Below are 12,705 nucleotides of genomic sequence, written 5' to 3'. Positions count from 1 at the left end.
ATATTTGTCACTTCCATTATATAATCAAAAGGGATTTGATTTAGGTCACAGCTGAATAGCCTAGTGGTTTTTCCTACTTTCTTCAATTTAAGTCTGAATTTTGCCATAAGGTGTTCCTGAGATTCTTCAATATTCATATAAATTGACACATCAAGATCTGGTGCAAGTGGCCGTCCTTTATTCATTCCATATTCTAATAAGTTTTGACACATTTGTTCTATGGCTTTTTGGATACCTTGGAAAGTTATCTCCTACCCCCATGAATGCTAAAGCCTCAGTTCAAGGAGTACAGAATGAATAGGATCCCAGGTATTTAAAAGAGGAATAGAACGTGCCAGTGACACTTGAACTCACTTAATCCAGGTAATACAGCACCTAACTAGAAATAGAGTTCATAAGCTATTAAGGATTTACTGTTTTTCATCAGAACAAATTAATAATCAGAATCTCTCATTTTAGTAGCATGCTACTGCTAAGTCACTTCAGTCGTGTCCGACTCTGTGCAGCCCCATAGACGGCAGCCCACCAGGCTCCCTTCCCGGGGATTCTCCAGGCAAGAGTACTGGAGTGGGGTGCCATTGCCTTCTCCGTTTAGTAGCATAGATGTTAGGAAATAGAGAGAACTAGAAACTAATGGGAAGAGCTTTTTAGAAATCAATTTAAATATGTGAAAGCCTGCCTTGACTATATCTCCAGCTGTATGGGACACTGCCAATACATTTCAGATATTGTCATTTGTTTTTAGATATTGTAAAATGATTTATAACAATTTTGGCTGCTTGTGATTTTTCTTACTTAGTAGTGCTTTCTTCCAGACTTTGAGAACATTTTATTCTTTATTATTTGATTTATGTGCGGTGGTAATCTCATCAATGCTAAGATTGGCTAATAAGTGTTTTGAAGTGCTTTTTTTTCTTCTATCTTATGTTTCATCTATTAAAGAAAAACAATTTCCAGAAATACATAAATTTTGGACTTCTTGAAATTGCTAAATGAAATATTTCCTGAAAAACTTTGTTCTTTGTTGGATTTTCTTTAATCTCCAATGTATTTAATGTGGGTGTTCGTGTTTTTATTTTCTATACGTCTCCAACGTTTAGTGAGACATATTTATCCTAAAAATAGTTCACTTTATAATCAGAAATTCACATTTAACTGAGTATCCTGTATTTCACCTCACAATCTCATGCTAACTAAATAATATATCCTAAATATATTCATGATTAAAGCTGTTCTTCAAAAATAATTTTTTAGGGGACTTCCCTGATGGCCCAGTGTTTAAGACTCTGTGCTTCCACTGAAGAGGACACAGGTTCAATCCCCATGACAAATTAAAGCCTCATAACATGTTAAAATGCAATTCTTTTAAATTAAGAGTATATAATAATATATATAACAAAATATATGATCACTATAAAATATAACCCTGAGCACCAGAATCCTGTTTTTTCAGAATTTCCTCAGAGATGTAGTTATTACTATTTTGTTGTTGTTCTTGTTGGAATCCCTCCTGGTAATAAGAATTTATCACCTGCATGGAGAGTAAATGGAGAAATTTTTTCAAAACATCTCAAAAAATTAAACATCATATAACTGTAGATTATGAATAGATGATCAAAGAGTAAGGGCAGCTTTTGGAGAAGCCAAATCAAAACCATTCACTCTTAAGGAAGTGTCTTGCTGTTCTTATTGTTCAGTTGCTAAACTGTGTCCTACTCTTTGTATCTAAATGGACTGCAGCATGCCATTGTTCCTGTCTTTCACTATCTTCTAGAGTTTGCTCAAATTCATGTCCATTGAGTTAGTGATGCTATATAACCATCTTATCCTCTGCTACCCCTTCTCCTTTTGCCTTAGTCTTCCTTAGCTACAGGGTCTTTTCCAATGAGTCGGCTCTTCCCATCAGGTGGCCAAAGTGTTGGAGCTTTGGCTTTAGCGTCAGTCCTTTCACTAAATATTTAGGATTTATTTCTTTTAGGATTGACTGCTTTGATGTCATTGCAGTCCAAGGGACTCTCAAGTCTTCTGCAGCACCACATTTAAAAAGCATCAATTCTTCTGTGCTTAACCATCTTAATGGTCCAACTCACACATCTGTACATGACTATTGGAAAAACTATAGCTTTGACTATATCTTTGTCAGCAAAGTGATATCTTTGTTTTTTTAAAACACAAGTGTCTAAGCTTAAGTAAACACTAGCAGCAACAAGAGAAGCTTGAAAAAAAAAAATTCCAGGGCAAATCCCCCAAGTCAATTTGGGAACAAAGAAAATATTTGGGATAACAAAATAGTGTAAAAATAATTGAAAGATGGAAGTCAATGGAATAGCACAAGCTTTATGTAGAGTATTATTAAACTTTGAGAGGGAAAAGAGTCCTATATGAAACTACCCCAAGGACAGAAAAACTCAAGAATCTCATCTGTTCACCCCTGCAACATAAGAGGAAGCTTAACTACCACCACCTTCAGAAAACCCTAGCTGTTCTACAAAAACAGCTTCCAGAAAATACCTTGGAGAGAAAAAGCAGAACATATCAGAAGTTAAAATATAGTACAGAATTCAAGAACTAGAGAACAAAATCCAAAAAAAAGTTAAAGTCTCATAAAACTCTTCTGTTTTAAAATGATAGTCCATGGTTACTTAATTACTCTTAATATTTTAGAAAGAACTCTTTCTGGAGAGAGACACCAGTTGCCAACTTGGAGAGACATATTGAGATAAGTGAACTGGAATGTGGTTCTGCTTCAAAGGCAATATCCTAGAAAGTATGTTTATCACATATTTTCAGAGAAAGGAGCTCTAAGCTATGGGGACTTTATATTTCTTTTTCCCACCATCACTGATGTGCTACTCTATACTTTTTACTTCTTAATGAAATGCATGAGTCTGTGTTGCAAAATATTGGTCAGTGTCAGGTCCAGTAGAATATCTACCTTGGATTTGGAAATTGGGGAGGCTATATTACATCCTTTTTACATGAAAAATAGTGTGTGTTACAATGATGCCCAAAGCCCAGATCTTTGCAAACATGTCTTTTATTAATTGTCCACAGATGGCACTCCCCACTATATGAGTTTGGACTTTCTACTCAACCATGGAAATCTAGATCCCCATCCCTCCCTCCACCTTTGATTTCAGTGACCTGCCTTCACCTGGGCATAGTCTTTATGAGATTTTACCTGGAATAAGGGGTCTAACTTAGAATCTTTAAGTGTATATACATAAACACATACCTTAGAATTTCAACTCTAAAGTTTGCAGTTACAGTAAATAAAAAGAAAACATTCATCACACACGAAGATCACTTTAAATTTTAGAATTTTATGGATTTAGCTACTCAATACAATTTGTATCCTGTACCTCATGTAAACAAAGATATTTAGAAATTATAATAATTATACTCATACGTATATGCTTTGTACTCTTGCCTTCAAAATGATTGCAAATGATATATTTAACTCAGAAACTGAACTTGTTTCTTTGAACATTAAATAAACCCGTATTTGTAGATTCTAATACACCTGCTGAAAAATCTTTTGCATTAAAGATGCATATTTGATTTGTTATGCATACCTCAGATTAGTGGCTTTAACCTGATTTCCCAGCCAACAAATAATCTCAATTGTTGTATTTACAGTAGATAAATCATCCTCTGTTCTTCCCTTAAAAATACTTTACAATAAATAAAAGGTAGTTGTCTTCTGAAGCACAATCATTTGCTGCTAAAATTTAGTGTACAAAGCCTCAAATGGTGAAATGGTAGACATAAAGAACAAATGATGCTTTAATTCCTTCACCTTAAATGTTTATAAGAAAAAGTATTGCAGGCCTGATGCGGGGACGTCTTGTTTCTTTTACTGCAATCTCCAGCAAAATTATTGTTAAATGCTTGGCTAAACTGCCCCATTTACAAAATAAGTTCTTATATTACTGCAATTTCTTAGTTTGATGGAGCTATACATCCCTGGGTATGTGCTGAAACAGAGCCTATTCATGTTATTAAAGCTATATGACCAAGTTGTCAAATAATTTGTGTCCTAACTACTACAACATCTAAGGGAATGTGCTTCTTTGAGTTTTTCTGAGTCAGGCCCTAGAATAAGAAAATGGCAATGTTGAAAATAATCTTTGAGCTCCTTATGGGTATAGACAATATTATCTGTTGTACATAGTCATGTTAGAATAGACAAAAGCAAGCCCATCCAAAGAACATTGTAGGTATTTAAGTTTAGCTTGGGTCTCTAAAGCAAATGGATCATATTCTGCTGTAGGATACATGCATATGCTATACTCTATAATTATCTTCTATCATCTTTACTCAGATATAATTAGCATTACCATTGGAGCATTTTGTTGGCAGAACCAATAAAAAAAAAAGGGTATAATATTTAAAGGCCAGTAAAATTCTGCACGCTTACTATTGAGAAGAATTATTTTTATTTAACCTAAAAATAAATCTATTTGTTTTGTTATCTTTAAAAATACTTTCTTACTTTCTAAAATTTTCCATAGACTAGTCAAATAAAGCCAAATCTTGTTATATTATTTGCTAAATATAAAGATGTCAATATGAATAGCATTCTCTATTTTGACTTACTAAATTTTCAAGGTATTTTATCTATATTAAGGGTCACTTGAATGTTTACTATTAACATTCCCACCTAACCATGTTTTTCTTTGAGTTAGTGATAACCCTTGTGTTGTGGATCTCTAGAAAAATATGTATATATATATGCATACACATGTACATACACGATTACATCTGAACATGACCTAAATACACCTAAACTCAGTACAGAGGAAAAAGCTTATAAGACTCAGTGTCAAAGTAGGGAATGGAAAAGATGTATCTTCTAGCAATCATGAACGAAGGAATTTTATACAAAGAATGAAGTGCTCACAAACTCTTACAAAAGATGGAGGAACAAAATTCAGGCAAAGTCATCTCCAGCTCTCAGGCTGGCCTTAGAGCTGAGGGAACATCAATGGTGAGAGGTGACTGTAATCCACGAAAATCACTGAGACTACTCTAAAACTATGTATCTGCCAAACCCTTCCATATATCCTGAGGCTTGTAGAAAGAGAATGATAACTTCTTTCTCTCTTTTGTCTTCCAAATGTCTCACTAGTACTTTCTCATTAGGGCATTTGGTTTCCAGACATCCAACCCCTTCGATACAGGAAGTATTTTGAAAGGGGTGGAGACCAAATAGTGAGGAACATCCATGGCAACATGTGTCAGATTCTCAACACCAAACTTGACAAATAGTAAGGAATAAAAACAGTAGTGTGTGATTTTATGTCCTCAGTTCTCTGATGGGTTGAAAAAAAATAAACTGTTTTTTTTGGAGTTTTTGCCTGATCAGCTAATTCTCATTATAAAACAGTTTTGGTCTACTGAAACTTTATACAATAACAATTAACTGTGGAATCAACAGCTTGCAAAATCAGTTTTGATTCTAGGTCTATCACTTAGTTTGAGAGCCACTTTTACTGTATGGTGTTTTCTTTTATCTGCATTTTCATTCTTTCCTGCTATTAATAAGTACATATTTTCTGTGTATATGCTCAATAAATGTTTATGAAACTAAATTACAAACTAATGTTGTGGCCCTTCTACTGAGAGATAAAGGAATCAAACCTGGGGATGACAGAAACCTCAGAATGTCTCATACAAAGCTGGATTAAACACAGAGTTAAATGGGATATTTTTGAGATAATCTGAATAATTCATAATTTGCAACAATTTGCAATATCTCAGTCAAAGTGGCCTTTTTTTTTTGTCTTTCATTTAAGAAGGTCTTATTTCGGCTCTTTCTTTTACTTTGAAGAAAATATCTTCACACCTATGGCTAGAAGAGTCAATTCACACCCATTTTTAATGCAATTTTGAGAAATACATCCTTTGTTTTTCACTTTAAAATCCTTGAATTCAATAGTGTTCATGTTTTTAAGAAGCCTTATTAAAGAAAGAGGAAGTGAAGTTGTTCAGTCGTGTCCAACTCTTTGCGACCCCATGGACTGTAGCTTGCCAGGCTTCTCCATCCATGGAATTTTCCAGGCAAGAATACTGGAGTGGTTTGCCATTTCCTTCTCCAGGGGATCATCCTGACCCAGGAATCGAACCCGGGTCTCCTGGGCTGCAGGGAGACTCTTTACTGAGCCACTAGGGAAGCCTTATTAAATAAATAGTCAAAAAGTTAATAGTGATTTTGATATAAAAAATAGAAAGTGGTTTGCTCCATATCTTACTTCTATCACCCTAACTTGCTTTTATGGCATGTTATGCTATTTATTTTATCTTTTTATGGAAGTTTATTTTTAGTATAGATTATTGAATTTCAGGCAGGTGTATAGATTTGGTTTTTGCTAAGAATGACAAATTATCTTTTGCAACAGAGTTCATCTGTATCTTGCTGTCAAGCGTGGTTATAATAATTATTGATGCAAATAAAGAGGAATTTAGCCTAGAAAATAAAACATAATAACGTTGCAAGCAGTTACATAAATTGAGATAGAAGTCTGAATTGGTAATGTAGCTAAAGCAGTCTTAAAAGAGATATGTTTAAATTGTGTTGATCGTTGGAATTCTCTGGAAAATAAATAACTGCATTCTAATTACCATATCTAAATCAAAATATTTGGGGGTAACTACAGGGTTTACTCATAAAAGTAGATCTTAAATTTTACTTAGAGATGAAAATCAGTCAAGACAGGGAAATTTTTCTAGTTGAACGAGAAATCTTTTGTTAATTACACATAGCATTTAACATAAATCAATGTGAGGCATCAATAAAAGGACCATAAAACAAAGACTTTTTTAATTTTACTATTTTGATCCACCTTATATAAAACAAACTGCAAATGCATTATACTTTATTTGTTAAAAATCTACAGGATGCTTATCATTCAAAGGCAGTGTTTATCATATTCAATTTGTGGGCAGACCTAAGTATTTCTCAAACTGTTGTCAGATTACTACCTGTATCAAAAGCATCTGCTTTGCTAATTTATTGTGTTGACTTTTTGACTCCTTCCTAGACTTATGAAATGAGAATGTGTGGGATATGTACTGAAATTCTGCACTGTCAGCAGACTGACTTTCCTTATCACACTGAAGTTGAGAATTACTGTTCTATAAAAGACTGACTATTTGGTTTCTATCAATTCAGGCATATTTGTAAATCAGCAAGATTTCGTAATAAAAGTGATAATATAAGGTAACTTTCAGACGGAAAAAAAATCCACAAATTATAGACACCTTATGTATTAGATATAAATAGATATAATACTGAAGGGAGAAGAACAAAAGTAAGTAGTACTTATTTATTCATTTATTCAAGAAATATTTATTAACCTCCCACTGAGGGCAGTGTTATAGAAAGTGTTGTTCAGCATTAAAAAGAGTACTATGCTCTTATGACACTTACAGAAAAAATTCAGATAATAAAAAAGGCAGTAAAATGGGAAAGAGAAGAAAATGGAACTGAGTAAGGATCATCAAGACTGTCAGGGAGACAAGGCAGTAGAATTTAAAACAGTGATCAAAGGTGACCATGTTGAGAAAATCTTTGAATCAAAATTTGAAGAAAGTGATGGATTTAGTCATGATGAGCATTCCAAGAAGAAGAAGAAATCCATGCAAAGGCCTTATAGACTATACCTTCTTTATAGATAGCCATATCTTTTTTGATTATCACTCATTTCACCAAAGGAAAATAACTTCTGACATATATTCTCTTGATCAAAGACCCCTTTGATGCTGCTGTAGTTTTTCATTTATGTGAATTTCTTCCTGGAGGATTTCAAATACCAATTAAAGACTGATCTATCTTTCCTAGGAACAGAGCAAGGTTAAGTTATATACTCTTGCTATATACTCTGGAAATCTAAACTGCATTATAAACAGTATAATAGATGCTAACTTAGGGGTTCATTGATGAGAACAGCTGCTGCTGCTGCTAAGTCACTTCAGTCGTGTCTGACTCTGTGCAACCCCATAGACGGCAGCCCACCAGGCTCCCCCGTCCCTGGGATTCTCCAGGCAAGAACACTGGAGTGGGTTGCCATTTCCTTCTCTAACGCAGAAAAGTGAAAAGTGAAAGTGAAGTCGCTCAGTTGTGTCTGACTCTTAGCGACCCCATGGACTGCAGCCCACCAGGCTCCTCTGTCCATGGGATTTTCCAGGCAACAGTACTGGAGTGGGTTGCCATTTCCTTCTTCAATACATGAAAGTGAAAAGTGAAAGTGAAGTTGAGAACAGCAGACATAACTGTGAATTATGCACACAATGTAAATTCTTTATGATTGTCTTGCTCTTCTCTTTTTATATTTTAATATCTCTTCACATAAAGTATAGTTAGATTTTAGTGCATTAAATGTTCATATGATGACAAACCATTTTACCAATGGCCTGAGCAAAAGTAAATAGCCCTTTACCTATGGATGATATTGTGTTAATCAGAACCCATGTAAAGTATATGTTCAAATTCAGTGACAGATTTTTTTTATTTGTGACAAAATCAGATATATAAAGAATATAAGAAGCATAGTAAGATGAAGAAGAAAATAGAAGAAATATGTACCTTGAAAAATAGCATTAGTTTTCACATGTCAATCCTTAAAGTTAGAATTTATTTTATTGACTCTTCATCACTATAATGAAATCAACATGTCTCCCAGGATAGTTTTTCTTAAAGATTTATAGTACTAGTAATATTCTAGTAACTATATGGAACAAACTAATTTAAGTCCATGATGAAACATTTATTCACAATCTTGATTAACAGTATCATCAACTCAGAAAAAGAATGGAAAATCTTTTCATTCTCATTTTTCAAATAAAAAAATTAGTCTCAAAAATTAAATTAAATTGTGATATAATAGTTGATTTTCAAACTGAAGTCTTTCCACTTAACAGCTGCACATTTTATGTTTGCAAACTGATTTTGATTGTGATTTATAGTAAAGGAAATATTTTATCTTGTGGTAATCTGTGGTAGCCAGTCTCCAAGAAGGTACACATTTCCTTCATTTATGAAATTATGACACAACATTAAGTTTCCAATGAAGCCTGAAACAGAATCACTAACTCCTGCCATTTTCACCATCCATAGTTCTTTTCCACATTAAATAGGGATGACTTTTCTAACTGAAAGGAAATGATGAAATTGATGGAGTGTGCAGTCAAAGGTGACTCACAAATGACATCAAGGATTCTATCTTGCTTTTTCTTTTGATCATCATGCTCTGGAGGATCAGCTGTTATGTCAAAAGGAACTGAGGCTTCCTGTGAAAACTACTTGAGTGTGCCATCCTGGAAACAGATCATCCAGTCTGAGTCAAGCCATCATATGGCTCCAACTCTGGCCATCATCTTTAAAAAAAAAAAATTATTGGCTGTGCTGGGCCTCTGTTGCTGCACAGGCTTTTCTCTAGTTGTGGTGAGCAGGGGCTACTCTTTGTTGCAGTGTGTGGGCTTCTTATTGTGGTGATCTCTCTTGTTGTGGAGCACAGGCTGTAGGAGCGAGGGCTTCAGTAGATGCAGTACCTGGGCTCTACAGCACAGGCTCAACAGTTGTGGTGCACGAGCTTACTTGATCCCCAGCATATGGGACCTTCCTGGACCAGGGATGGAAACCGTGTCTCCTGCATTGTCAGGCAGATTCGTTACCACTAAGCCACCAGGGAAGCCACTGACCATCATCCTGATTGAACCTCATGAAAGAATCTGCCACATAAACCATTCCCAAACTCCTGACTGAATGACTCACTGTGAGTGGGTCATTTATTTTATTTTAAGCCACTATTTTGGAGGATAATTTATTATAAAGAAATATATAACTACTATTATCTATTTGCACATATGTAAAAATGTAAATAAAGTAAACATTTCCCCAAATCAATACTTTCCCTTAAAATGTATAATTTATTTTTCAATCCTATTCTCTTATATTAAAATTATTCTGTTTATGACTCCTAAAAAGGCATTATTCCATGGGTTGATCATCATTATCATTACTATTCCACAAAGAGATTCAGTTGAATGAAGCTTCAAGTCTTGTTATAACTAGTTTAATGTTCTTGAACCATTTCCTCAGAGACCTTTTGGGTATTCACTGCTTGCCATTTATATCATTTGTTTATGAAATTGTGACATAAGATTACATTTCCAATGAAGTGCAAAACTAAAAGAAAAAAACAGTTCCTTCCTTAGGAAATATTTTATGTTGAATTGAAATGTAACTTTTAACCACTGGTTCAACTCTTTTTATGGGAATAGCACAGTAGAAAACTATTCAATTTTACATGTCAGTTATGCATGTATTCAGGTCTCCCTGGTGGCTCAGATAGTAAAGAATCTGCCTGCAATGCCGGAGATCTGGGTTCAATCCCTGGGTTGGGAAGTTCCCCTGAAGAAGGGAAGGACTAGCCATTCCAGTATTCTGGCATGGAGAATTCCATGGACAGAGGAGCCTGGAATGTACTTAATTACTCTTCTGCTTTCCTTGAGATGTCTTTACAAGAACTGACTTCAGAAGTCTTCCTTTCCTTGGTCCACATATTTTGGAGTTATCTTTGTTGATTTTCTTTTTTATTTTTTTATGGTGTATCTTAGATGATAAAGATATTCTCTGGTAGCTCGGCTTGAAAGAATCTACCTGCAATGCAGGAGACCCCGGTTCAATTTCTGGATTAGGAAGATCCTGTGAAGAAAGGATAGGATACCCACTCCAGTATTCCTGGGCTTCCCTGGTGGCTCAGATGGTAAAGAATCTGCCTGCAGTGTGGGAGACCTGGATTTGATCCCTGGGTTTGGAAGATCCCCTAGAGAAGGAAATGGCAACCCATTCCAGTACTCTTGCCTGGAAAATCCCATGGGCAGAGGAGCGTGGTAGGCTACAGTCCATGGGGTTGCAAAGAGTCAGACACGACTGAGCGACTTTACTTTATTTTACTTTACAGGAGAAGGAAACAGCTACCCACTCTAGTAATCTTGCCTGGAGAGTTCCATAGACAGTGGAACCTGGCAGGCTACAGTGCACTGAGTTATGAAGAGTTGGACACAACTGAGTGACTTTCACTTCACTTCTTAGATGATAAAAGATTGGCAAAAATCATGCTAGAATTAGAATTTTAATATGAATCCCAATCATATGAATGCCTTCTGAGGCAATTTTCTTCATTATAAAGTGGCTTGAAATGGCAACCCACTCCAGTACTCTTGCCTGGAAAATCCCATGGATGCAGACGCCTGGTAGGCTACAGTCCATGTGGTCACAAAGGGTTGAACACTACGGAGTGACTTCACTTTTCTTTCATGCTGCTGCCTAATATTAAATTATGGCAAATCCGTAATTGTAGCCATACTTTTTTCCCATATTAGAAATCATCATGTACTTTCCTGGTAGTCCAGTGATTAAGAATCTGCCTGCCAACGAAGGGGACAAGGGTTTGATCCTGGTCTGGGAAGATCTTATATGCCTCAGGGCAACTAAGCCTGCGTGCTGCAACTGCTGAAGCCCATGCACCCTAGAGCCTGTGCTCTGCAACAGGAGAAGCCACTTCAGTATGAAACCCAGGCACCACAACAAGAGAGAACTACCTACTTGCTGCAAAAAGAGAAAGCCCTGGTGCAGCAAAGAAGATTCAGCACAGCCAAAATGAATAGATTAACTGAATAATTAATTAAATTAAAAATCAATTATCAATTAATGGTACCCTTTTCGTTTACTTGAACACTATCTTTTTAGCCTAGTTTTACGTTTTTTTGTCAAGCAAGTGACTAGTGTCAATTACAACTCCTGAGCAATGAGAATTTACTATTGTAGAGACAAAATGATATTGTGGTTAAACACTTGCACTCTGATGTCAGACTTCTTGAGTTGAATCCTTAGTCTTCCATCAAGAAGTAGCGTTAAGTGTTGGGGAATTACTTATATGTGTTTTATATGTGTACAATGAGAATAATAATAGCTGCCTCTTGGTATTGTTACAAAGTTTCTACATTTTTTAAAAGCAGTTTGTCATCATCTTTCATCTTAAAAAAGGTCATGGGATTGGTTCCCATTCAAGTGAGATTAAGAAAGAAATATACCAAATGCAGTCTGTCAAATGTAAAGTACATTTGATATTTGGCCTTATCATGTTTCTTGCTCAACTCACCTTATAAAATAGCTAGTAATTACTTAATTTATGTTAATAATAGACACTACTGAATGTTCTATATGTGTTACTTACTTTAAAATTCAATCTTGTAAGAAAATCATTATTCCCATTTTCTAGATAAGGACATTAAAACTTAAAAAATTTAAATCACCTTAAAGATGACTTTTAAAGGACAGTTCAACAAACTCAGTATAATTTGTAAATTGTCTAGATTATCCAGAAGATCAGCTACTGATAACCTGAGACTCAGTTTGAAGATAATGAAAAGTTAACCCAGAACTACTGGGAAAGTCAGAGAAAGCCTGTTCCAGTTCATGCTAGGGATCCTCCCAGCTCTTGGTCTGGAACCCCTGCATTTTCTAGGTAAACCTAGGGTGGTTAAAAAATCTCTTCTCTATTTATCTTCAGTGATATCACTTCAAAATACTTGGGGTGAAGAAGCAGAATAAATTTTGAAAGAAATAAAAAAAGGAAATCTTGTTGAAAAATGCAGGTCAGATTATCCAGATAATCTTATTGAAAAAAAATTACACAT

The sequence above is a fragment of the Bos mutus genome, chromosome 26 (assembly GCF_027580195.1).
Source record: "Bos mutus isolate GX-2022 chromosome 26, NWIPB_WYAK_1.1, whole genome shotgun sequence".
Classification (NCBI taxonomy): domain Eukaryota; kingdom Metazoa; phylum Chordata; class Mammalia; order Artiodactyla; family Bovidae; genus Bos; species Bos mutus.
This window is presented reverse-complemented; position numbering follows the sequence as displayed.